Below are 26,798 nucleotides of genomic sequence, written 5' to 3'. Positions count from 1 at the left end.
CCCTCCTTCCATACTTTCATGAATCGTGGATTTTGTAGATGTTCTGCAGGGACAATACATTCCTTTAGGCCCCATGGGACTACTTTTTCCTTTATATAAAACTCTAAAGTGGCAATATCCCATTTTCTTCTCAATGATTTCATCATCATTTTGTTATGTTCTCTAAATTGGGGTTCAATGTCACTTATCTCATCTTCCCTCGTGCCTACCACAGTTTGATCTTTGAAAGCTGTCTTGATATCTTTTTCTAGTTCAATTGTCAATGTATATGCCATCTTTTCTACTAAAATGAATCCGCCTCTATCACTACCGATAAGGTGTACGTTTGAAGTCTGGGGTGTAATCACTTATTGACTGACCACACTGTCGACAATAATCTTCCTGTAATTTAGGAACAAACCAGTGTCCTTCCCACAAAAACATTGCCATTATATTACTATTAACGTGTGCGTCGGTGGTGGGCCCACACCTGATCCATTTATATTAGTGGCCAAAACGGTTTGCAAAGACTTATGCTGGGCGATCGTACTTAAGCAATTACCTAATATGGATCAGTGGACACTAAAAGGAGCACACCTTCTTACCCTGGTATTATTATTATTATTATTTAGTATTTATATAGCGCCGACATATTACGCAGCGCTGTAGAATGTATATATATATATATATATATATATATATATATATATATATATATATATATATATATATATATCTTGTCACTAACTGTCCCTCAAAGGAGCTCACAATCTAATCCCTACCATTGCCATATGTCTATATTATGCAGTGTAAGTACTGTGGTCTAGGGCCAATTTTTGTTAGAGGGAGCCAATTAACTTATCCGTATGTTTTTGGAATGTGGGAGGAAACCAGAGTGCCCGGAGGAAACCCACGCAGACACGGAGAGAACATACAAACTCTTTGCAGATAGTGCCCTGGCTGGGATTCGAACCAGGGACCCAGCGCTGCAAGGCGAGAGAGCTAACCACTACGCCATGATTTTAAGTGTTTTTATATTGTGTGGAGGGTACTGATTTGATTGACCGGATTTTTGTACGACAATAAAATACATTTTTGATATGCACAGGTAGAGTCACCAGAATCTTTTATACACAATGATTGAACTATTTTCTGGTGACGCTCCCCTAATTAGGTTGTGCAAATTGTGATGTGGCCGCCCACGTTAATAGTAATATCATGCCATAATCATTCTCTGTTTAACATATTACCACTAAACACCACATTGCTACTTGAAAAATTCATTTAAAGAGACTCCGTAACAAAAATTTCATCCTGTTTTTTATCATCCTACAAGTTCCAAAAGCTATTCTAATGTGTTCTGGCTTACTGCAGCACGTTCTACTATCACCATCTCCGTAATAAATCAACTTATCTCTCTCTTGTCAGACTTGTCAGGCCTGTGTCTGGAAGGCTGCCAAGTTCTTCAGTGTTGTGGTTCTGTGATGCATCTCCCCCCTCCAGGCCCCTCTCTGCACACTGCCTGTGTATTATTTAGATTAGAGCAGCTTCTCTCTTCTCTCTTATCTTTTACAAGCTGGATAAATCCTCCTCTGAGCTGGCTGGGCTTTCACATACTGAGGAATTACATACAGGGAGAGCTGTCTGCACTCTTCAGGAAGAAACAGCCTGACACTTCAGTGCAAGATAGCTGCAGGGGGAAAGAAACACACAAATGATCTCTTGAGATTCAAAAGGAAGGCTGTATACAGCCTGCTTGTGTATGGATGTATTTTCTATGTGTGGACATACTGTACATCAATCTACTTCCTGTTTTGGTGGCCATTTTGTTTGTTTATAAACAAACTTTTTAAAACTGTTTTGAACCACTTTTAATGCGGCGGGGAGCGGCGAAATTGTGACAGAGGGTAATAGGAGATGTCTCCTAACGCACTGGTATGTTTACTTTTGTGCGATTTTAACAATACAGATTCTCTTTAACACAATTTTTATTTATAAAATAAATAAACCAAGTACAAAACATTTATATTTTAATATAATTATACATAACAGATTTTACATATAATTTTTACCAAATTGTGGTAAAAACAGAAACCTTGTAGCGTGTGACCACCTTTTCTGTTGATTAAGAATTAGCATTGTGCTAATGAAGGTTACTATATGTACTTCCTGTTACATCTAAATGTACTGTTAACTGTGTTCTGTCCTGGGAATCTGATGTGGTTACTGCACTGGGGAGTTTAGTGAGATTATAAACAATTGGAACAGTCCAGCTGAGATAGTTGTTGGATTCAGGTGTTGCTCTTTGAAGAGGTTTGCCTTGTCAGTCTGAAAGGTTGCCAGTTTAGGATTACTAGCAGCCAGATGAAGTACATAAGTGGTGAGTCCATTGTTTTTGTAGATGAAGTCTGTTGTGTGTGTCCAGATGTCACATGATGTCACATCTATATTTAAAACCATTTTGTAATGCAGGGACTTTCCGACTTCTCTGTTGTACAATACAAGTCTTTGTGCGCTAGGACTGTGGCAGACGTTTTCACCTACCACTAAGTATTGTGTAGTAACTATGGGATAATAGCAAGACCGGTAAGATAGTAATTTGTGCATCTTATACAAAACTTGCAGTGCCTTTCAGAAATAACCTTCCTTACACGCTGTTAATATGAGCTTTTTATCCCTAGATCTGTACAAAAGATAAGGGGACACGGACTGTGTATGGAGGAAAAGAGATTTTACTGCCTGTTTAGAAAGGGATCTTTACACAGTTAAGGATTTTCCTACAGTAAATCTATATTTGTATTTAAGGTGGATTTGTATGCCTTCCTTACATTGGGGGTCATTCGCAGCTATAATAACTAGGTATAGGTTGGTGATACCTTAATCCAGTCACAGATCTTTTTACACCTGTGGCTTTTCCGTTATTCAGATCATAGTACCGTACATAGAAGCGCAGAATGTTGAAGTTAGCCGACATGCTTTTTCTTAGTATAGCTACCTTGTAAGCATCTATAAATTTCAGAGTAATTTTAAGTGTTTCTGAAAGTTACTTTGTGGGTTTTTTTTTTTTTTTTACAGAAAAACCATAAAGGAAGCCATACACTGGCCCGATTCGTGGCCGTTTCGACAGTAGATTCGATCCTGGGATCGAATCTGCTGCCAATCGTTCGCGGTAAACGCACCCACCGATCCGATTTCCTCCCGAAATCGGATCGGTCCGTCGATCGCGCCGTGCAGGAAATTACCCTCGATCGCCCGCGGGCAGGGAGCGCGTTGCTAGCGGCGGCCGATCCGATCAGGTATACATTACCTGATGCTGGCTCCCGGGCATCATCTCCGCGTTGCACGGCTCTGTTCCGGGTCCATCCCGGCGCTTCCTGTGTCACTGCAGTGACCAGGAAGTTCAAATAGAGGGCACTCTATTTGAACTTCCTGGTCACGGAGTGACACAGGAAGTGCCGGGATGGAGCCGGAACAGAGCCGTGCAGCGCGGAGAAGATGCCCGGGAGCCAGCATCAGGTAATGTATACGGGGGGGGGGGCAGGCGTTTGGAGTAGCTCAACAGATTGTGATCGGTTTCAGGCTGAAATCGATTCACAATCTGTTTGCAGCAAAGGCAGCCATACGATCCCTCTCTGATCAGATTCGATCAGATAGGGATCTGTCAGTTGGTCGATCTAATGGCAAATCGACCAGTGTATGGCTACCTTTAGGCTGACTTCATAAAAGATAGTAAAGTTTAACAATGTTGTACTACAAGTACAAAAAGTTAAACGTTAAAAGGACAACTGACCTGAGAGGGATTTGGAGTCTAAGCATAAAGAAAAAATGGCCCCTGAGTTCAATCCACATTAAGACATCAGGGAGTCAACCAGCAAACACCCGGATGCCACAATCGTGAAGAATAAGCAGGCTGGGTCTCCACCTGCATTTTGCAGTTATAGCTTAATGTATTAGTGGTAACAGCCACAAACAGCACAAAGTTTCCGCATGCAGGCCTTTGTCAAATGCTAACGTGCTCATGAAAATGAGTCCATTATAACATTTTACATAAACACACCCCCTGGGGGGCGGGGTGTGTTTGTGGCTATGTTATCATTAATAAATTAAGCTATAACCACAAAATCCCGGTGGAGACCCAGCCTGCTTATTCTTCACAAGGGATATGGAGTCTCCCATGTTTGTTTCTTTTTAAGCCATGCCAGTTGCCGGGCATCCTGCTGATCTTTCATGCATCTGTAGTGAATCACACACCTGAAACAAGCATGTGGCAAATGCAGTCAAACATCTGATCTGTATGCTTGTTCAGGGTCTATGGCCGGTTCACACGGACGGCAGGCGGCGTTGGGGCGGCCAGGAAGTCGCGTCGTCCTGTGACGTCCCGTTCGGTGGCGGCGGTACAGAGATCGTCGCGATCGGCGTTTCTCGTCCCCGCAGGGGGACATGAAGCCGCGCCGGCTAGCCGTCCCTGGACGTTGCATGCGGCTTCTGGGGACGGCCGAAACGATGCGTTAAATCGGGATCAGAACGCCGCGTTTATGCAATCGACGGTAATCGCGCAATGCTAAACGCTCCTATTCACTTGAATGGGAGAGTTTAGCCGATGGGTCCCGAACGCTTGGCGGTAGACGCCGCCAAGCGTCCGTGTGAACCGGCCTTAAAAGTGGTAGAGGCAGAGGATTAGCAGGACAGCCAGGCAATGTGCATTGTTTAAAAGGAAATAAATGTGGCAGCCTCCATATCCCTCTAAGGTCTGTCGTCCAAGTGGAATGCTCAGCAACAATGGTTTACCTTTCTAAAGTGGCTTTTATCTGTATTCTGAAAACACCAGTGATTACTCTCTGCATCACCTTCCTTCTTCCTGTATAAACAATGTTACCTCAGAGAAGCCCAGAGGCAGAAAAAACAGTATTGGGTACAGGTAGGGCCAGTGCTTCCACAGGGGTAAACTCTGCAATAGTTTAGGGACTCATACAGTGGCTTGCAAAAGTATTCGGCCCCCTTGAAGTTTTCCACATTTTGTCACATTACTGCCACAAACATGCATCAATTTTATTGGAATTCCACATGAAAGACCAACACAAAGTGGTGTACATGTGAGAAGTGGAACAAAAATCATACATCATTCCAAACATTTTGTACAAATAACTAACTGCAAAGTGGGGTGTGCATAATTATTCAGCCCCCTGAGTCAATACTTTGTAGAACCACCTTTTGCTGCAATTACAACTGCTAGTCTTTTAGGCCTCTTTCACACCAACACGTTGCGTTTTAGGGGAGGTTAAAGGGAACATGTACTGAGTAAAATTATTTAAAATAAACACATGAGGTAACTTCAAATGAACATTAAATAGTTACTTTGCCATCAGTTCCTCTCAGAAGCTCACCATTTTCTTCTGACAATGATCCCTTACAGTTCTGACAACATTTTGTCAGAACTGAAATATATCAGTTGCTGTCAGTTATATATCAGTTGCTGTCAGTTATGGCTGAGTGGACAACTGATATGCCCGGTAATGTCCATGTTTCTCTATGGCTCAAGTGGACGATGTTACAGTTTAACAGTGTGCTGACCAGAAAGCGGTTATGGGGTAATGGCCATTTTTAAAATCGAGGACGGAGAATTCCCTTGATCACAGTGGACATACAGGACGCAAGAGAGGAGAAAGAGATTGAGGAGTAGACCACACTGGAGGTAAGTATGACTTGTTAATGGTTATTTTGACTTTTAATTTTCAGTTCAGGTTTTCTTTAAGGTCGCATAACGGGCCCCTAACGCAACGCATGGTGGTGTTGAAGTTGGATGTCAGATTGAACTGCATAATGTGCTGTTTTCGTTCTATCTATACTGATAGAACAGCAGCTCCAGGATAGTGATGGGAAGTCCGGATCTTTTCAAGGATTCGGATGATTCGAATCGGATCATTGAGAAGATCCGGATCTTTGAACTGAATCATTTGAATCATTTTACTAGGGAAGCAGACTGGGGGTGAAATGACTAGCAGGACACGACTTTCCCTGCACTGTACATTCCGTATGTTCTTGTTTCTTCCAGACAGACATCCACTGTGAACCGAATCGTTCATTGTGATGATCCGGATGATTCGTCTCACAAAAAAGATCCGGATCAAATGAACGATTCATTCATGATCCGGACAACACTATGAGTCCAGGTTACGTCACCACAGTGCAGTGAATATTAATTAGCCATGTGGCTAGTCACTGAGCATGTGCAAGCAGTCTAATGCAGCTAAAGCCCAGTATAACGCACAGCATGCTGCACTTTTATTCAACGTGTAGCGTTACAATGTAACGCAAAGTGGGCACTCTAAACAGCACATTGATTTTTCATTACTGTGAGTTGGCTGCTTTACAGGCTGCTGTAACGTGGATCTTTAACGTCCCACTGTGAAAGCAGCCTAAGGGTATGTGTCTACCAGCTTTGCACATCTAGAGACTACAATCCTTGCCCATTCTTCTTTGCAAAACAGCTCCAGCTCAGTCAGATTAGATGGACAGCGTTTGTGAACAGCAGTTTTCAGATCTTGCCTCAGATTCTCGATTGGATTTAGATCTGGACTTTGGGCCATTCTAACACATGGATATGTTTTGTTTTAAACCATTCCATTGTTGCTCCGGCTTTATGTTTTGGGTCGTTGTCCTGCTGGAAGGTGAACCTCCGCCCCATTTTTAAGTCTTCTGCAGACTCTGAGGTCTTCTTCCAAGTTTGCCCTGTATTTGGCTCCATCCATCTTCCCATGAACTCTGACCAGCTTCCCTGTCCCTGCTGAAGAGATGCACCCCCAGTGGGGATGTTGTGTTCAGAGTGATGTGCAGTGTTAGTTTTCCGCCACACATAGCGTTTTGCATTTTGGCCAAAAAGTTCCATTTTGGTCTCATCTGACCAGAGCACCTTTTTCAACATGTTTACTGTGTACCCCACATGGCTTGTGGCAAACTGCAAACGGGGACATCTTATGCTTTTCTGTTAACATTGGCTTTCTTCTTGCCACTCTTCCATAAAGGCCAACTTTGTGCTGTGCACGACTAATAGTTGTCCTATGGACAGATTCCCCCACCAGAGCTGTAGATCTCTGCAGCTCGTCCAGAGTCACCATGGGCCTCTTGAATGCATTTCTGATCAGCGCTCTCCTTGTTCGGCCTGTGAGTTTAGGTGGACGGCCTTGTCTTGGTAGGTTTACAGTTGTGCCATACTCCTTCCATTTCTGAATGATCGCTTGAACAGTGCTCCGTGGGATGTTCAAGGCTTTGGAAATCTTTTTGTAGCCTAAGCCTGCTTTAAATTTCTCAATAACTTGATCCCTGACCTGTCTTGTGTGTTCTTTGGACTTCATGCTGTTGTTGCTCCCAATATTCTCTTAGACAACCTCTGAGGCCGTCACAGAGCAGCTGTATTTGTACTGATATTAGATTACACACAGGTGCACTCTATTTAGTCATTAGCACTCATCAGGCAATGTCTATGGGCAACTGACTGCACTCAGACCAAAGGGGGCTGAATAATTACGCACACCCCATTTTGCGGTTATTTATTTGTAAAAAATGTTTGGAATCATGTATGATTTTCGTTCCACTTCTCACATGTACACCACTTTGTATTGGTCTTTCACGAGGAATTCAAATAAAATTGATTCATGTTTGTGGCAGTAATATGACAAAAATATGACAAAATGTGGAAAACTTCAAGGGGGCTGAATACTTTTGCAAGCCACTGTAGATGGCTGACGGCCCCCCAAGTTTCCCCCAATTGACAGTGCTTCCCCGGGGCCCTTACAGAGTACTTGTGGCAGCGGAAGGGCACTTACCTATCCAGACCGCACACTCCCTCCTGTGTCCTTCCATCTTCGTTATATTAGGTGAATGGGCACATGTTGCCAGGTCACAGAAAACAGGCACTTACGAGAATGAAGACTAGGGACACAGACTGGTGGGGAAGTGTGGCGGCAAGACCGATGAGCCTACTCTGCTGTAAATATTCTGCAGGGACTCCAGGGGAGCACTATCAATTGGGGGTGACCTTGAGGGCCAGTCACCCTAATACTTTTGAAAGGGGGAGGGAGGAGGAGAAAAAGGCCGCCTAATGCAGCTACCTTGCTGCATGGGGGAGGCAGTTCAAGGGTGAGGCCCATGTAATTTTTGCCCAGTGCCCCATTGTTTCTAGAACCAGCCCTGAGTACAGGTGATATCATTTCTATCATAAGGATGGATTCCCCGATGACACACAGACAGCACGTTCTGCAGCTCTGGCCAACATGGTTAAATGCCACGTGTATTATTGAAACGGACTTACTTAGATATGTGGGACTTGGCAGCAGACATGAGATCCTATGAGGGAAATTTTAGTTCAGGCTTTCTTTATGCAGAAATGAAAGATTAACATTTGTCACAGATAAACAATAAAAAAATAAAATTAAAATCACTGTGCCCTTTCATTTGAGTTGCTCAGTTTGCGTTCTCATATTTATGGATGTATTTTATAAAGATTTAATTTACTTTTAAAGCTATAATCTTTGCTATAAACCTGTCCTGGTTCTACAGCTGTGAGCCATTGCCATGGCAATAATGTTTTGTCTTGCTAGTGCAGGGAACAGCTTTATTCTGGTTTGCACTGGAGCGGTTCTCTCACTTTCTGTTCCTGGTGGTACCACAGGAAGCGTTACGATCTCTTCACTGCAGACACAGACAGCACTAAAAACTGATATTTATTGCTGTGTTTTCACATTAGACTTGCCATATTCTTCAGAAAAATATAAGACACATTTTTTCTTCCACAAAACCAGCGGGGAAAAGTGGGTGTGTGTTATATACCGAATATATGGGAAAATGTTGTGCAATGCAGGCTCAGGTCTTCCATCCAGCACTGCACTCCTCTCCCACCTTGCTCCTGCTTCTCCAAGGGTTCCTCCTCTCCTCGGGATCTTCCGAGATAGCTGTACACATCGGCTGCCTGCCGCTGTTCAGCGCCCGGTCCTCCATTCCTCGCGGCCTCTGTACACTTTACATTTGCCCAGCTACTGGAACGCTTGACAACCGATCATCCTTGACAGAAGTGTTTGGTGTGGTGGGGAAAAAGGCTGGACATTTGGTTAATGTCGTGCATTGATGGCGCGAGTCACCTGGCAGCGAATGGAGTTTCTCTCTTCATGTCCATGCTTCACAGGTGTCAAACTCCTAGATCCACGGGCTGAAAGCAGCACTCCTTGCCATTTTATACATCCCTCCATAGCTCAAATGTGCATCATTGTAAGCATTAAAAGACCAACAGTACACTGCCTTCCGATCCAGAGGATGCCGGTGTTTTAGGTAGAAACGTCAGTTTGAACCTGGGTGCAGCAACAACCCGTGAGACCCCCTCCCTCTAAGAAATTGGCATTGGCTGGGGAGTTGGGTACCTGGTGTTAAAGTCATAAAAAATGCACCGATTCTGACTCCTAATATTTAAACTGAAATTAAAAGAGAAAATTTGTATTTTTATTTTCAAACTCCCTTTGCTCATGAAATCAATTGATTTGATATGTGAATAAATGTAGTATTGATGACTACAATTAAAAGTTACACATTAGTACTATACATTTGCACTCCATGCAGGGCCGGATTACCGACCAGGCAACAAAAGCAGTCGCTTGGGGCCCCATTCAGAGTCAAAGGGGCCCCATTAGCACATAAACCAGCCCTTGCCATCCTGTCAGCGGTGGCTGGATGTTATAATGGTTAAAGGGACTCTGAGCAGTGCAGTAACTATGGAAAGATACATATCATTTTAAAGCTCTCTTTCTCCTCTTTCCAATGATATATAAACAGCTGCTCTATGCCTTTTAGTTTTCGATATTTTCGCGATCGAAATCGCGGCCACAGGATGACTTTTCTCCAAAGTCAGAGGTGGCTGGATGGTATAATGGTTAAAGGGACTCTGAGCAGTGCAGTAACTATGGAAATATGCATATCATTTTAAAGCTCTCTTTCTCCTCTTTCCAATGATATCTAAACGGCTGCTCTATGCCTTTTAGTTTTCGATATTTTCGCGATTGAAATCGCGGCCACAGGACGACTTTTCTCCAAAGTCAGCGGTGGCTGGATGGTATAATGGTTAAAGGGACTCTGAGCAGTGCAGTAACTATGGAAAGATTCATATCATTTTAAAGCTCTCTTTCTCCTCTTTCCAATGATATATAAACAGCTGCTCTATGCCTTTTAGTTTTTGATATTTTCACGATCTAAATCACGGCCCCAGGACAACTTTTCTCCAAAGTTGGCAGCCCGATTCAGCACAATGCAATGAAATATAAGGAACCCAGGGGGATATAATTACAAACATCATGCTGGTAGGTGTGAGGATGTAATGAATTAGTTGTGGGTATGCTTAAAGGCATATCCACAGGCACTGCTTGGAGTCCCTTTAAAGGGGAACTGAAGAGAGAGGTGTATGGAGGCTGCCATGTTTATTTTCTTTTAAGCAATACCAGTTGCCTGACAGCCCTGTTGATCCTCTGCCTCTAATACTATTAGCCCCTGAACAAGCATGCAGCAGATCAGGTGTTTCAGACTTTAAGGTCAGATCTGACAAGACTAGCTGCATGCTTGTTTCTGGTGTTATTTAGATACTACTGCAGAGATATAGACCAGCAGGGCTGCCAGGCAACTGGTATTGATTAAAAGGAAATAAATATGGCAGCCTCTGTATACCTCTTACTTCAGTTCCCCTTTAAGGGCTCTGCCGCTGACACAGGAGACCAGGGTTCGAATCTCAGCTCTGCCTGTTCAGTAAGCCAGCACCTATTCAGTAGGAGACCGTAGGCAAGTCTCTCTAACACTGCTACTGCCTATAGGGCGCGTCCTAGAGGCTGCAGCTCTGGTGCTTTGAGTCCACCAGGAGAAAAGCGCGATATAAATGTTATTTGTCTTGTCTTGTCAAATGATGCCGTGCACTGCTGATTGTCTTCAGAGCCAGGCTCTCCTCCTAGGTCCCCCTCCTGCTACTGTGCACTCTGCCACTGCCCACTCCGCCTTCCCTTCCCACAGAGAACCACAGCTGCAGCACGAATTATAGCAGCAGATGGCAAACGCTCACTCACCTATCCATGATCCAAGCAATAGAGATCCCGTCATCTGAAACCCATCTGTCTCTTCTACAGTGCAGCCGCTCGCTCTGAACTTCCCGATTCTCAGATCAGACATGAAGTAGGAAGTAGTAATAGTAGTAGTAACAGAGCGGCAGCACTCTAGAGGAGACAGATGGGCTCCGGATGACGGGACCTCTATTGCTTGGATCGGAATAGGTGAATGTGATTCATCTGGTGCTGTCATTCTCCCCTGCTGCGGCTGCCTTCTCTGCTGGACTATAGTATTCACTGGGATGGAGGCTGCATGGTGGCTGTCTAGTTTGGGAGGAAATTGGTTGTTTGGTGGTGGGGGTGGTTATGTAATTCTGTCTGGGGAACGGCTTCCGGTTTGGCGGTGTCCAGAGCTTTCTGCTATTGCCAGGCTGGAGATGCAGGGGGAAAGTGCTGCTGCTGTGATATCTGGCGACCTCTTCACAGGGGTGCCCCAGCCCCTGAGTGCAAATGTCCCAGCCATTCATCTCTCACTCTGCATTTTGCCGCTGCTATTCCCTGCATTGTGCACCCACAGAGGAAAGCGTGCTGTTGCCCATAGCAACCAGTAGCTCGGCTGCCCGGTGTGTGCGACATGTTGCTGTGCAGCTGCATCTTCTGATTCTATTACGACATGATGGGGGGGCCCAAATCAGTTACTTTGCTTAGGGCCCCATTTAGCCTTAATCCGGCTCTGACTCCATGCAGGGCTGTTGTGAATCTCAACACAATTGTTAGATGTGAAGCAATTCAAGACAGCGTGACGTCAATAAAAGTCTGTGGTGTCAGTTTTCTACATGACCTATACAACATATGGAATGGTTGATGAGCAGAACGTGTGTGCATATGCCTCATTTGCATTTATGTCAATAACCTTTGAATTAAAAAACAAAACAAAACAAGGAAGTGATGTGAAACAATTGCTCTCTTCATGTGGTTTCAAAGGAACCTCTTTCCTTTGCATGAATCGCTTATTTAAATGAGAGAGATAAAATACCACTATGCGTGCATGTCTGTTATGTGTGAAGAAATATTAACCGCTTAAAGTCTAGGCCATATCTGTAGAAACAAGGAGGAAGTCTTATCCTGAAACTGTTCTTCGCTATTAAACACTGCTGAAGCCTTTGAACATGTTTTTTTTTTTGTCCCTTTCCTGGTCATGGAATGCATATGGAGATCCCTGTTTGTTACAGCTGATTCTTAGTTTGCTTTAGAATGTTATATTTTACTGCTGGGCATAGGCTTAACTTTAAATATCGGGGGTGCCATAGTAACATTTTAATGTAACCTCCAACCCTAGGTACACTCGAGCAATGATCACTTCACTTCGATAGATATTAAGGGCTGGTTCAGACGGACGTTTGTGCAGCGTCTACCGCCAGCGTTCGGGGCTTGGCGTTAAACGCTCCCATTCAAGTGAATGGGAGCGTTTGTACCAAGCTTTTACGCGCGTTTATACGAACGCGGCGTTCGGGTCCCGATTTTCCCTGGCGTTCAAGGAGCCCCTAGAAGCTACATGTAGCTTCCAGGGACGATTAACCGCGACGGGTAATGTCCCCCTAGGGGAAGAAAAAACGCGACCGCATGCGAACGCAACGCGAACGCTGCTGAAAGCCTGAACGCATCACGAACGCAACGCCAACGAACGCAACGCCTCCGAATGTCCGTCTGAACCAGCCCTAAGACACCCCAACTGAGAAGGATATGAAGGCTGCCATATTTATTGCCTTTTAAAGGACAACTGTAGCAAGAGGTATGTGGAGGCTGCCATATTTATTTCCTTTTAAACAAAACCAGTTGCCTGGCAGCCCTGCTGATCAATTTGGCTGTAGTAGTGTCTGAATCACGCCAGAAACAAGCATGCAGATAATCCAGACAGATCTGACAGTCAGAAGCATGTGATCTGCCGCATGCTTGTTCAGGGTCTATGGCTAAAAGTATTAGAGGCAGAGGATCAGCAGGATAGCCAGGCAACTGGTATTGTTTAAAAGGAAATAAATATGGCAGCCTCCACATACCTCTTGCTACAGTTCCTTTAAGCAATACCAGTTGCCTGGCTGCCCTGCGGATCCTCTGCCTCCAATACTTTTAGCCATAGACCCTAAACAAGCCTGCAGCAGATCAGATGTTTGACTGAAGTCTGACTGGATTTGCTGCATGCCTGTTTCAGGTGTGTGACCCAGACTCTACTGCAGCCAAATGGATCAGCAGGATGCCAGGCAACTGGTATTGTTTAAACATGGTGGTGTAGTGGCTAGCACTGGATCCCCAGTTTGAATCCTAGCCAGTGCATCTGAACAGAGTTTGTATGTTCTCCCTGTGTCTGCGTGGGTTTTCTCTCGGCATTCCGGTTTCCTCCCACATCCAACAAACATAAAGATACGTTAATTGGCTTCCCATATACATACATATATACATACATACATACGCTACACGATACACGCTACATATATGGACATATGACTATGGTAGGAATTAGATTGTGAGCCCCTCTTAGGGACCGTTAAAGGGAACCTAAACTAAGAAGGTTTTGGATTTTTCTTTTTAAAATACGTATGCGGTTTTACATTTTTCTCTTCATTTTTTTTGCACTTTTTTGTGTGCGTTTGAGGTGATTTTCTGCAATGTAGTTTCTGTACAAAAACAATAAAAAACATGCCAGGAAAAGGAAACGCATCAACTTCTCCATTTATTTAAAAAGTTCCCATCTAATGCTGGATCCACACGGTGCGTTCGCGCACTCGATTTCCCGCTCGATTCCCGTCGATTCGTTTATTTCCAACATGTCCGATTTGGATTTCGATGGATCGTTAGGTCGATTTGGCATACTTTGCATGTGAATCGACCTAACGATCCATCGAAATCCAAATCGGACATGTTGGAAATAAACGAATCGACGGGAATCGAGCGGGAAATCGAGTGCGCAAACGCACCGTGTGGATCCAGCATTACACAGTGTTTTGCGTTTATAAGCGTTACCATGGAATTGCATACTGAAAAATGTAAGGGTTTTTTTTTACGCAGAAGAAAACATAAACACATATTCACAATGTGGGAACCATAAATGCAATTCTCCTTAGCATTGCATCGCATGTGCAGGGATTACGTTTTTTTTTCACATTTTTTGTGCAGAAAATGTAGGCTTATATGCGAGTACATAAGGTACCTCTATGCGTTACATTTCATAGTTCTTCATTCTGCTACTTGTGAATTAGAGATACAGTTTATTATACAAGTGTATTTATGAAACCACTGATGCTTTCACTTCCTGAAGGAAGGACTCTCCAATTCAGGGCTGCGGAGTCGGAGCAATTTTGGATATTCGTAGTCAGTCGATAAACGTTTGAGTAGGATTTAGTTTTGTAACAACGCCACATCCCTGGTAAGTATTAGACTAAGGAGTTGGATCAATTTTGGGTACCTGGAGTTGGAAGTTTCATAAACTGAGGAATCATACTCCACAATCCTCCACAAGAACAGTACAAAGTGAGTGGCTTGAAACAAATTTAACAATCGATCTACAATGTGGCAGAAGATTTCAGGCAGATATGATGATTGCTATGACACTGTGCATCAGTGTGCAGTGTATTCTGATTGTGGTCATTACTTGAGATGAGCCCGCTTTAGACTCATGCAGAAGCGGTCAGCAACACAGTCACTTCCATGTTAGTGGGGTTTATTGGTCTGAGAAGGAGATTTCAGCTCTGTTTACTGAAATGAAGCCGTTTTATACACTGCCTAGAATGGAAGTAGCAGACCGATCTAAAAAAAAATGGCTTGAGGCCTAGAACTCACAAATCACATGCGCAATCGCTGGTGTTTTTAATTAGCATTTTGTAAGCGATTTCATGAGCGGTTTCCGGCGATTTTTAAAAAGTGTAAGCTTTTTGCCACCGATTGTGATAGTTAATTGCGATTAACAGTTTTAATTATGATTGGTCCTTTCTACTTATTAAAATTTTTGATTAAAATTTTTGTTAAAGTTTGCAGTAATTTAAAACGTACACAAATTGCTATTTGTAGCGATTCGTGAGCGATTTGTCAGCGCTTCCAGGGCTGTGGAGTCTGTACAAAAATCATCCGACTCAGACTCCTCAATTTATGAAACCTACGACTCCAGGTACCCAAAGTTGCTCCGAATCCTCGACTCCGACTCCACAACCTTGAGCGCTTCAATACTTTACATTGAAGCGCAAACGCTCCGAAATGTCCTGTGTACTTTGTTACATTGGCAGAGCGTTTAGGGAAGTCGCTTTAAAGCGCTCCCGAAACGCTCAAAAAAACGCTCTAGTGGTTTCCAGCCTTAAAGGAGAGAACATGAGGTCATTGCTAAGAAGTTTTTTTTTGTTTTTTTAACCTTCTGTGGGATTTTTTTTAATAAGTATGTCTTGGCTTGTTTGGTTTATCGTTACAAAAAAAAAGTGAGGAACTGCTACTAAAATTACCTACTAAATTAAAGGACAATTGTAGTGAGAAGTATGTATTTATTTCCTGTTAAACAATACCAGTTGCCAGGCAGCCCTGCTGATCTATTTGGATGCAGTAGTCTATGAATCACACCAGATACAAGCATGCAGCTAATCTTGGCAGATCTGACAATAATATCTGACGCACGTACCCACACCACACACACACACACACACACACACACACACACACACACACACACACACACACACACACACACACACACACACACACACACACACACACACACACACACACACACACCACACACACACCACACACACCACACACACCACACACACCACACACACCACACACACCACACACACACACCACACACACCACACACACCACACACACACCACACACACACCACACACACACACACCACACACACACCACACACACACACACCACACACACACACACACCACACCACACACCACACACACACACCACACACACACCACACACACACACACCACACACACACACACACACACACACACACACACACACACCACACACCACACACCACACACACCACACACACCACACACACCACACCCACCACACACACCACACACACCACACACCACACACCACACACCACACACACACACCACACACACACCACACACACACACACACACCACACACACACACACACACACACCACACACACACACACCACACACACACACACACACACACACACACACACACACACACCACACACCACACACACACACTACACACACCACACACACCAACCACACCACACACACATACACACACACCACACACCACACACCACACACCACACACCACACACACACACACACCACACACACACACACACACACACACACACACACACACACACACACACACACACACACACACACACACACACACACACCACACACCACACACACACACCACACACACACACCACACACACACACACACACACACACACACACCACACACACTACACACACCACACACACCAACCACACCACACACACATACACACACACCACACACCACACACCACACACACACACCACACACCACACACCACACACACACACACACACACACACACACACACACACACACACACACACACACACACACACACACACACACCACACACCACACACCACACACCACACACCACACACACACACACACACCACACACACACACACACACACACACCACACACACACACCACACACACACCACACACACCACACACCACACACCACACACCACACACCACACACACCACACACCACACACCACACACACACACCACACACACACACCACACACACACACCACACAACACACACCACACACACACACCACACACACACACACACCACACACACACACCACACACCACACACACACCACACACACACACACACCACACACACACTACACACACCACACACACCACACACACATACACATACACACACACCACACACACACACACACCACACACACCACACACACAGAAGCACAGAAAGGGTTAAGCCTCAGTGTTTACTTATAGGAAGAGAGCAGCAGCACACAGCTCACAGGTCTGATTCACTCCTGCTGATAATAGATAATTAGACAGGCTGATCTGCTTAAACACACACACAACACACAATGGTGACTTTCTCAAAAACTATATGGGTTTTATACAAGAGTTAGGGTCTGCTTTAAGTCACTGTGCCAGAATGAGTATGCAGATCAGATGCTTTGACTGAATCCACTGGGTGCATGCCTGTTGCGGATGTGACTCAAACAGCATGACAGCCAGGCAACTGGCATTGTTTATAAGGGAATTAAGATAGCAGATCTGCTATCCTTCTCACTTCAGGTTCCCGTTAATCCATTTCTCATAACAAGGCTTCATGTAGACACGCAGAAGTCATAATAATGAATTAGTTCTTCACCCCTTCACAAGGCAGGGACTAAAACTAACTGCTGTTGTGTATACAGTTGTCCATCCATTGTGAACCCCCCCCCCCCCCCCCTTTTCTTTACAGAAAATATTATACCTGTTTCAGTCTGTGGTGTATTTTGCAATCCTGATGTTTCAGCTTTCCTCCTCTTCTTCCAACCTTCAATAAAAGGTTTTGTCTGGCATTGTCTGTCAGGCTATAGACTGTCATAGCTCCTGAAGCCCTCATTGTTTTCTTCACATCTGGTGCATCAGACAATCTAGTGTGTTTGCAGCAGTTGTATACATATTCATACTGGCATTCATAGGTAACCATTTTTGAAGTGGCTTGCATGCAGAGACAAGGTGCTGTTCAACTTATCCCAATCCTGACACAATCATCTGTTTGATCTATTGAAGTGAATGAGGAAAACTTAATCGAAGGCCACCTTTTGAAAAGCTTCTGTGCTTCAAAACAAGGTGACACTAATGTATGCATTACATAAAGATGTGCACAGCAGATGTATAGCACGCCTCTGTGGAGATGAGGCTTATACACCGTGTGTCTTTCCATTTCACTTTCTAAAAATGGTTATTTTGTTGTTGTAATCATAGGCTGACCATGTGTCCTCTTTTGCCCGGACAGGTCCACTTTTTCAGACCTGTCCGGGCTGTCCTCCCGGATATTTGATCTGTCCGGAGAGCCGAACACACTTGCAGAGATCCATTGAGGCTGAGATGAGCCGAACACTGCGAGTCAGTGGCAGAAGAACAGCTTGCAGAGATCCACTGAGGCTGAGATGAGCCGAATACAGCGAGCCCAAGGCAGAAGAACCATTTGCAGAGATTCTCTGCAAACGGTTCTTCTGCTGCTTGGGCTCGCAGTGTTCGGCTCATCTCAGCCTCAGTGGATCTCTGCAATCAGCACTAGTGATTTTCCCAAACCAGCCTGTATTTTACCACAGAACAGCAGCTAGGCAGTCTAGAACTCTGCTGGCCAAGCAAAAGGGAGTTTGATTTACCACTAGAGATGATCAATGAGCTGCAAATATTTCTGAGTTTATGCAAATTGTATGTAAATATATGCAATTGCAAAATAGACCAATCTATTTAAACCTGGGTTTAAATGGATTGGTCCATGTTCAATCTGCATATATTTGTATAAAATTTTGCATAAACTTGGAAATATTTGCAACTCCATCAACCCTATTTACCACAGTAGAAAAAATGGGTTCAGCCTCCTTTACTACAGTACTTAGCAAAGCTGCTCATGAATACAGTCAATGGTTTTACTGACTGGGCTCAATGTACAGATGGGCAGATGTATAAAGTGAACTGGAGTAAGCGTTGAGCATTAGCCTAGAACAACCAGTTAGGGTCTAGTTGTAGATGCTCCAATGTTGTTTTCCCCCACCAGCCTTTAATCAGACCCTCTGCACTACATCTTGGACACTCAACACAGCTGTATTCACAGTCAAGTGGACCTGAACTCTTGCACAGGACAGAAGGAAAACGCAGAGAAATGCACCCTGTATGTATTTAGAGAGTTTAGCCTAACCCCCCCCCCCTCATCTGTGACTAATCACAACTGTAATTTGATCCTCACCTGTGTCATTTGGCTGCCTGTGCAGAGTAGCTAATTTGTAAACACAGGATGCTAACCCTATGTCTGCTTTCATGAAAGCAAGAAGTAGACACACTGCAGATTTATTGCAGGATTTGTATCAGCTTTAACAAATGTTTTTCTTTAAAGGTTATGCTGTTTCTTATCTTTTAGAGCATTGAGGAAGTTCTGAGTTCAGGTCCGCACTAAAACGAGCACTATTGGGAATGTTTGTAAAATATAAAATACACATTTACACATTGACAGAAGCCGTAGAGTGTTGTACCGTGTTAGCCATGACTCTACGGCTTCTACTATGCTGAAAGATACCGCAATGTACCGCACATTCCTGGAACTACACATTGATAGGAAGTACATTCAAATGAACTAAAAATTACTTTTCTCCTATGTTGCTTACAGAAGATTGTAAAAATCTATCAGATCTGACAGGTTTTGGACTGGTCCATCTCCTTGTGGGGGATTCTCAGGATCTCCTTTGAATGCGAAAACATTTCCTAAAAAGGATTTATACAAGGAAGCCAGCCTCCATAATTATTTGCACACTATGCTGCCAGTTGGACTGAGCAAGTGCTTTTCAGTAAGTGCGTTTGAAAATAAAGAGAATATGGAGATTCCCCCATGAAGAGATGGCCTAGTCCAAAACCTGTGCAGTTTACTCTGGGTCAAATGTACATTTTATACATGCGCATACACATGTATTTTTATTTTGTTGGGGTAAATAGCTTTTGAATACTATAAACAGGTTGTGTAGGCAAGCTCTGCTACTACATGTTGTAAAGATTGGCCAATCATTTTCCAATCAAAATAGGATGTGTGTATCAGGCTTTAGATTGGTCAGGTCTAGGTGGATTCCTATTTGATTTATCATCCCGTTCCCGTACTAACAGGTATTCCTGTCTCATACACTTGTTCAGCCAACACTTGTTCAGCCAGGCTCCATCCCTCCAAGGGGCACAGCTGCTTGTAGGGTGGAGAACTTCCGCTAACCAGTTTTTCTTCACTTTGTTAAAAATAAACATTAAATTAAAAGGAGTTGTTAGGAATTTGTGGGCCACATTGTAGCTGTGTGGACCACACCCTCTCTTCAGAGCGTTAGAAGTTGTAATTGGCAGCATTCATTTCAAGTGATTATGTAACACAGCACTTTGTATATGCTGAAAACTCAGCTCCAGGCTAATTTATGAATACACAGAGCGTAGAGTACGCTGATAATCGCCCTTTCCTGTCAAGAGGCTAAAAATCCTGTTTTAAAATTTGGTCACATGAAGTAGTAATTTCGGGTTGTGTGTGGCAGGTTACTGCTGATTGGCTCAGAATAAAAAAGTGGGTAGGTAGGGACACAGTTAAGGGGTGCACACATAATAAATGTCGCCCATTAGCATCATACGCCATCCTTTGGTGAGAATGTGGGATATAAGCACTGTACAGACACGTCACTCAGGTAGACCAAGCAGCGTGTACTGTGTCTGTGGAGAGCAGAGAAAGGACAATGGCATGCAACCAAATGGCTGGCATGGGACTGGGCAAGGAAAGGAAAAGTGGTTGCGGTTTCTGGTTCTGGTTTACCTGGATCTTTATATGAGCTTGGGAGACTCATGTGCAGCCCTTAATAGCTGTCTTGGCCGAGGGCTGTTTAGTTTGTGTACAAAGCTTTTACCCTTTGCAAGCCTATGTTGGACTATGTCCAACATTGACCTTTTTCTCTACAGGTCCAATGTAGGACAGTTTGACATAGGATAACTTGCTGTTGTCGAATAAAATCTGTCACAGTGCCATCCTCATCAGATCATCGCTGCCAGCCTTATCCTCCGCTGCTGCTCCACATAATGTAGATGTTTTGTGGGCACATTTGAGCTTACTGTAGGGGTGCTGCTGTCTGATCTGGCCCCCCTATGTGGATAAATGTCCAACACTTCGATCCCCTCCAGCACCACGCAGTGCCACGTAATAGCAGGATTATGGTGGCGTGCATGCAAAGGGGCGGAGCTAGTGTGTGAGCTTGCACCTTCCAGGCCACCTCCTTGGTTTAGAGCGAGGAGGCACAGCGATAGTGATTTGAAAACCTCTTGCTAATGCAATGCTATGGGGGATTTTTTAAAAAAAAAACACCCATAGCATTACCTTAGCAAGAGCTTTTCAAATCACAAGTGCTTAGTAATGTTCTGATAGTGGGTTCCAGGCCTTAGAAACGGTCTGACTGAAGCTTTTTTGTGGGTCCTAACTGCAGCTCTTAGCTGGTGCAGACTTGTGCTTAGCAGGTGCAGACTGGTGCTTAGCAGGTGCAGACAGGTGCTTAGCAGGTGCAGACAGGTGCTTAGCAGGTGCAGACTGGTGCTTAGCAGGTGCAGACTGGTGCTTAGCAGGTGCAGACTGGTGCTTAGCAGGTGCAGACTGGTGCTTAGCAGGTGCAGACTGGTGCTTAGCAGGTGCAGACTGGTGCTTAGCAGGTGCAGACTGGTGCTTAGCAGGTGCAGACTGGTGCTTAGCAGGTGCAGACTGGTGCTTAGCAGGTGCAGACTGGTGCTTAGCAGGTGCAGACTGGTGCTTAGCAGGTGCAGACTGGTGCTTAGCAGGTGCAGACTGGTGCTTAGCAGGTGCAGACTGGTGCTTAGCAGGTGCAGACTGGTGCTTAGCAGGTGCAGACTGGTGCTTAGCAGGTGCAGACTGGTGCTTAGCAGGTGCAGACTGGTGCTTAGCAGGTGCAGACTGGTGCTTAGCAGGTGCAGACTGGTGCTTAGCAGGTCACCAGGCGCAGACTGGTGCTTAGCAGGTCACCAGGCGCTGACTGATGCTTAGCAGGTCACCAGGCGCTGACTGATGCTTAGCAGGTCACCAGGCGCTGACTGATGCTTAGCAGGTCACCAGGCGCTGACTGATGCTTAGCAGGTCACCAGGCGCTGACTGATGCTTAGCAGGTCACCAGGCGCTGACTGATGCTTAGCAGGTCACCAGGCGCTGACTGATGCTTAGCAGGTCACCAGGCGCTGACTGATGCTTAGCAGGTCACCAGGCGCTGACTGATGCTTAGCAGGTCACCAGGCGCTGACTGATGCTTAGCAGGTCACCAGGCGCCGACTGATGCTTAGCAGGTCACCAGGCGCCGACTGATGCTTAGCAGGTCACCAGGCGCCGACTGATGCTTAGCAGGTCACCAGGCGCCGACTGATGCTTAGCAGGTCACCAGGCGCCGACTGATGCTTAGCAGGTCACCAGGCGCCGACTGATGCTTAGCAGGTCACCAGGCGCCGACTGATGCTTAGCAGGTCACCAGGCGCCGACTGATGCTTAGCAGGTCACCAGGCGCCGACTGATGCTTAGCAGGTCACCAGGCGCCGACTGATGCTTAGCAGGTCACCAGGCGCCGACTGATGCTTAGCAGGTCACCAGGCGCCGACTGATGCTTAGCAGGTCACCAGGCGCCGACTGATGCTTAGCAGGTCACCAGGCGCCGACTGATGCTTAGCAGGTCACCAGGCGCCGACTGATGCTTAGCAGGTCACCAGGCGCCGACTGATGCTTAGCAGGTCACCAGGCGCCGACTGATGCTTAGCAGGTCACCAGGCGCCGACTGATGCTTAGCAGGTCACCAGGCGCCGACTGATGCTTAGCAGGTCACCAGGCGCCGACTGATGCTTAGCAGGTCACCAGGCGCCGACTGATGCTTAGCAGGTCACCAGGCGCCGACTGATGCTTAGCAGGTCACCAGGCGCCGACTGATGCTTAGCAGGTCACCAGGCGCCGACTGATGCTTAGCAGGTCACCAGGTGCCGACTGATGCTTAGCAGGTGCTGACTGCAGCCCTTAGCAGGTTATGATCGTTGCTTAGCCGGCTCTTACAGGTGCTTAGCATGTGCTAACTTGTAGCTTTTAGCTGGTGCTAACTAGAGCTTAGTGGGTCATGACCGGAGCTTTTAGCGGGTGCTGATTGGAGCTTAGCAGGTGACTGGAGCTCTGTTGTAACTGACTGCAGCTTTACAAGTGCCACCTGTGGTTTTTAGTGGACACGGACGGTGCTTTTAGGGCATGTTCAAACTAGCCTTCTGCAGTGGCTGTGTTTTATTATAGAACACATGACCACCATGGAGAGCGCAGACCCCATTAAATATTGCAATGCTGTGATGCAGTCCAAAATGCTTATGGCAATGCGTAGCAGAGCATATGTGTGGACATTAATGTGGCAGTCTATGGGTGCATACACACTGATGCATACACACATCCAATTTTTATTGACTGGTCAATTTTACTGCTTCCATGTGGTATGAGGACACATAGATTTTTTGAAAACCATGAACAGATTGTGTAGATAAGCTTTTATACTGCATGGAAATGGTTTAATTGGCTAATCAAAGTTCCATGTGTGTACGTACCCTATGGCCTCTTTTGTGTTTTTGAAGACTTCATGCTGTGTGGTATATGCTGTAACATATAGCCCCACACACAGTATGAATGAGCCCTCATGGGTATTTAGTGGCAGGGACAGCTGCTTGCCAGTGATTTTACTAGCACTGGTAGGCATTTTCCATTGACTCCTACACAAATCAAAACACTACTCAGCACCACCAAATTGCCTGCAGCAGGATTTTTGGAAAAGTGGGTCAGTGCTGTGCATGTAGTGGAAACTGTTTGCAATAGTTTAGTTGTGTTCTGTAATCATGGAGGCGGGATAACTGTAACTAGGTCTATTTACAGGCATAGTCACTAGCTCTTTACATAAAGCAGTAATTTCCTCTGTTTTTCAAGCATCCATAAACAGGAACCAACAAAACACATCAGCAAAGATCAACCTCTCAGCAATGCAGGCAGCACAGTGCCATCTACAGGCCAGATTTATGAACACACTGATTGTCTTAGTTCTAACGTTTTGCTAGAGCTCTTAGCTCCAGTATATGCCAGGAATAATCTGCTGTGTAAATTAGCCATTTAGAAGCAATGGCAACATTTTAAAAATAGGTTTATCAAACAGCGACCTGCACAAATGCTCTTAGTATAAATACATAGTAACTGCTTATTCTTAGCATTACTGAAAGTGATATGTCAATACTGTATCTTGTAACACCTGACCTTACCCCCTCCTACTTCTGTTCCACGTGTGTTCTGTTGCAATGCAAGGTGAGAGTGGGAAAAGGGGTAGAGGGTTGATCTGACTTCACACGGGGGGCAGGGAGAACGTGGGGAACAAAGCTGTGGTCCATCATTGAGCTGAATTGATACAACTGACTTTGACCAACTTTAATCTAGCATGTGTATGGAACTTAAGATACTGACACATCAGTTGGTAGAAATGAGCTTCTTACTAGCCTGTACTCAGTGTTTGTAAAGGCGCATGTACACATGCCATATCTTTTCAAACGACGGGCTCGTCAAACCCCCCTTGGGAGGTCGTTCTGCCCACAGTTGCACGTGAGTACAAGCTGTCGGCAGACTGATGAGACGGTTTTTGACTGATCCGCTTGGTGGAGCTGATCCTGATCTTCACAAAATAGTAGGGAGTGCAGCAGATTGTTTAACAACCAGGAAGGGAATGAGGAGGCACTTTAGAAGCTGTGGGAACATTTTAGAAGCACATGTTTTCTTAAAAGAGATACACACACTCACACACACAATCAATCAATCACTAGTTTACTATCAAGTCACACATGGTACATGCTTGTACTGTACATACGGGAGGTAGAACACCAGCTTCTTATAATTAGGCTAAAATCGGGGGCCCACTTTAACGCATTATAAACAGGAACCGTGGCCGAGGATTGAACTTCACCCCAATCAGCAGCTGATACCCCCTTTCCCATGAGAAATCTATTCCTTTTCTCAAAGGGGGCTCTGTATGACTGATATTGTGTTGAAACTAATGGTTCCATGGACCATGGTTCTGACATCACACTGTGGGAGCCTTGTTGCATTGTGGGAAATAACAGCTGTTTCCAACTGCCAAAAAAGCAAGCAGTATCTCCTTCCAGTGACCTCACCTGCCAGCAGTAAAAATGTCACCATGTGATAAATGTCAGAATGTAAATCAGGGAGAGGAAAGATTTGACAATGGGCAAACACTGACTAAATCATTTATACATAATCATTGTAAAAATCAAGCACTTTTGTTCATTATGTTATTTTCACTGGAGTTCCTCTTTAAGCTTACCTAAGTGTAAGCACAATATGTAGGCGCTGTGAACAGCACTTGGTGCCTTTGCAGCAATTTTCACAAATACACCCTTATACAATCCACTTTGGCATCTCAGATCATATGAAACATGCTAAAAATAAACGCTCTTGTGTTGTGCATGTATTGTGCCTCACCGGTCGTTTAGATTTGCACAAAGAGGAGCTTTTGTTTCAGCTTAACGGGTGCATTACCTGAAGTGATTGCTGTACAAGTGAATGGATACGTGTAACCGGCACTGACAGTTGTTGGGGGTGATTGAGGGGCTGTAATTCCGCCTGCTACCTGTAGGTGCATCCGTTTGGGTTTATCCATTTCTATGGCAACATTGCAATCGCTTGGCAAAACATTGCTACTGAATTATTGAAGTATTTGTTCTAGGCAAGAGATTTCTAGGAAAAACACGGCTTGCATGAGAATGAACATCGACTTGGCTTAACATGCACTCAAGGTCGACATGAACATTTTACACACGCATATTTTTTACTATTATTCCTCATTTGAGCTGTGCTTTGACCTACAATCCACCCAAACTGCAGATTTACTGGAATGCAGCTACAAAATGATTGCAGTTGACCCATATAAAGTGTGGCCGCTCCGCTGGAGCTGCAATAATGATTTATCAAACAAGTGTGGGTAATAGACAGACCATTTCTGAATTGAAAGCAATAATAAAAATGTCCCCTGAAACTAAGGTTTGAGTGCTTTCCCGGCCAACATAATGGAGAGGAGCTACAGTAAATCAATATAATGCTGACCGGCTGCATCTACACTGCTCACATCAAACACCAGCCACTTGCAGAGAATGTAGCTTCCAAGTTCTCATTATGTTGTAAATAGTGGGGGGTCTAGTGGTCTCCTATATAATCCACATTACTCTAACTGCCCATCATATTTCCAAGAGGATAATATTCAGGAAAGCCTTGAAGCAATTGCTGAGATCATGTGCTATTCTTGGACAGTGTCCCTGCTGCTGGATCAGCTTCTGTGAAACATGTATAGAACTCTGAGGCAGGGCTCACACTCCAACCAACCCTGTGACAGGGCTTTCACTTCAACCAGCCATGAAGCAGGGCTTGCTCTTTAACCAACCCTGAGGCAGGGCTTGTGTTTCAACCAACCCTGAGGCAGGGCTCGCACTTCAACCAACCTTGAGGTAGGGCTTTCACTTCAACCAGCCATGAGGCAGAGCTTGCTCTTTAACCAACCCTGAGGCAGGGCTTTTACTTCAACCAGCCATGAGGTAGGGCTTTCACTTCAACCAGCCATGAGGCAGGGCTCGCACTTCAACCAACCATGAGGCAGGGCTTGCACTTCAACTAACCCTGAGGCAGTGCTCGCACTTCAACCAGCATCAAGGCAGGGCTTGCACTTCAACCAACCTTGAAATGCAGAAGAGAGTACTGAGCCTGGGGGCATTACTGGGGAGCTGTGAAGGTGCTTTTTTTTTTTTTTTCTTACTGGTTAATTTTTGAATCCATGCCAAGTGTTCTTCTTTATAGGTGAACTCCAGTG

General features: G+C 44.9%; 1 protein-coding gene across 7 annotated transcripts in view; it reads left to right on the top strand.

Annotated features, from left to right (window-relative positions):
- Positions 1–26,798, top strand: part of ABR (ABR activator of RhoGEF and GTPase) — a 669,248-nt gene that overhangs the window by 402,791 nt on the left and 239,659 nt on the right. The gene's annotated exons all lie outside the window — the stretch shown is intronic.

Source organism: Hyperolius riggenbachi, chromosome 2, assembly GCF_040937935.1.
Source record: "Hyperolius riggenbachi isolate aHypRig1 chromosome 2, aHypRig1.pri, whole genome shotgun sequence".
NCBI classification, from domain to species: domain Eukaryota; kingdom Metazoa; phylum Chordata; class Amphibia; order Anura; family Hyperoliidae; genus Hyperolius; species Hyperolius riggenbachi.
This window is presented reverse-complemented; position numbering and strand designations above follow the sequence as displayed.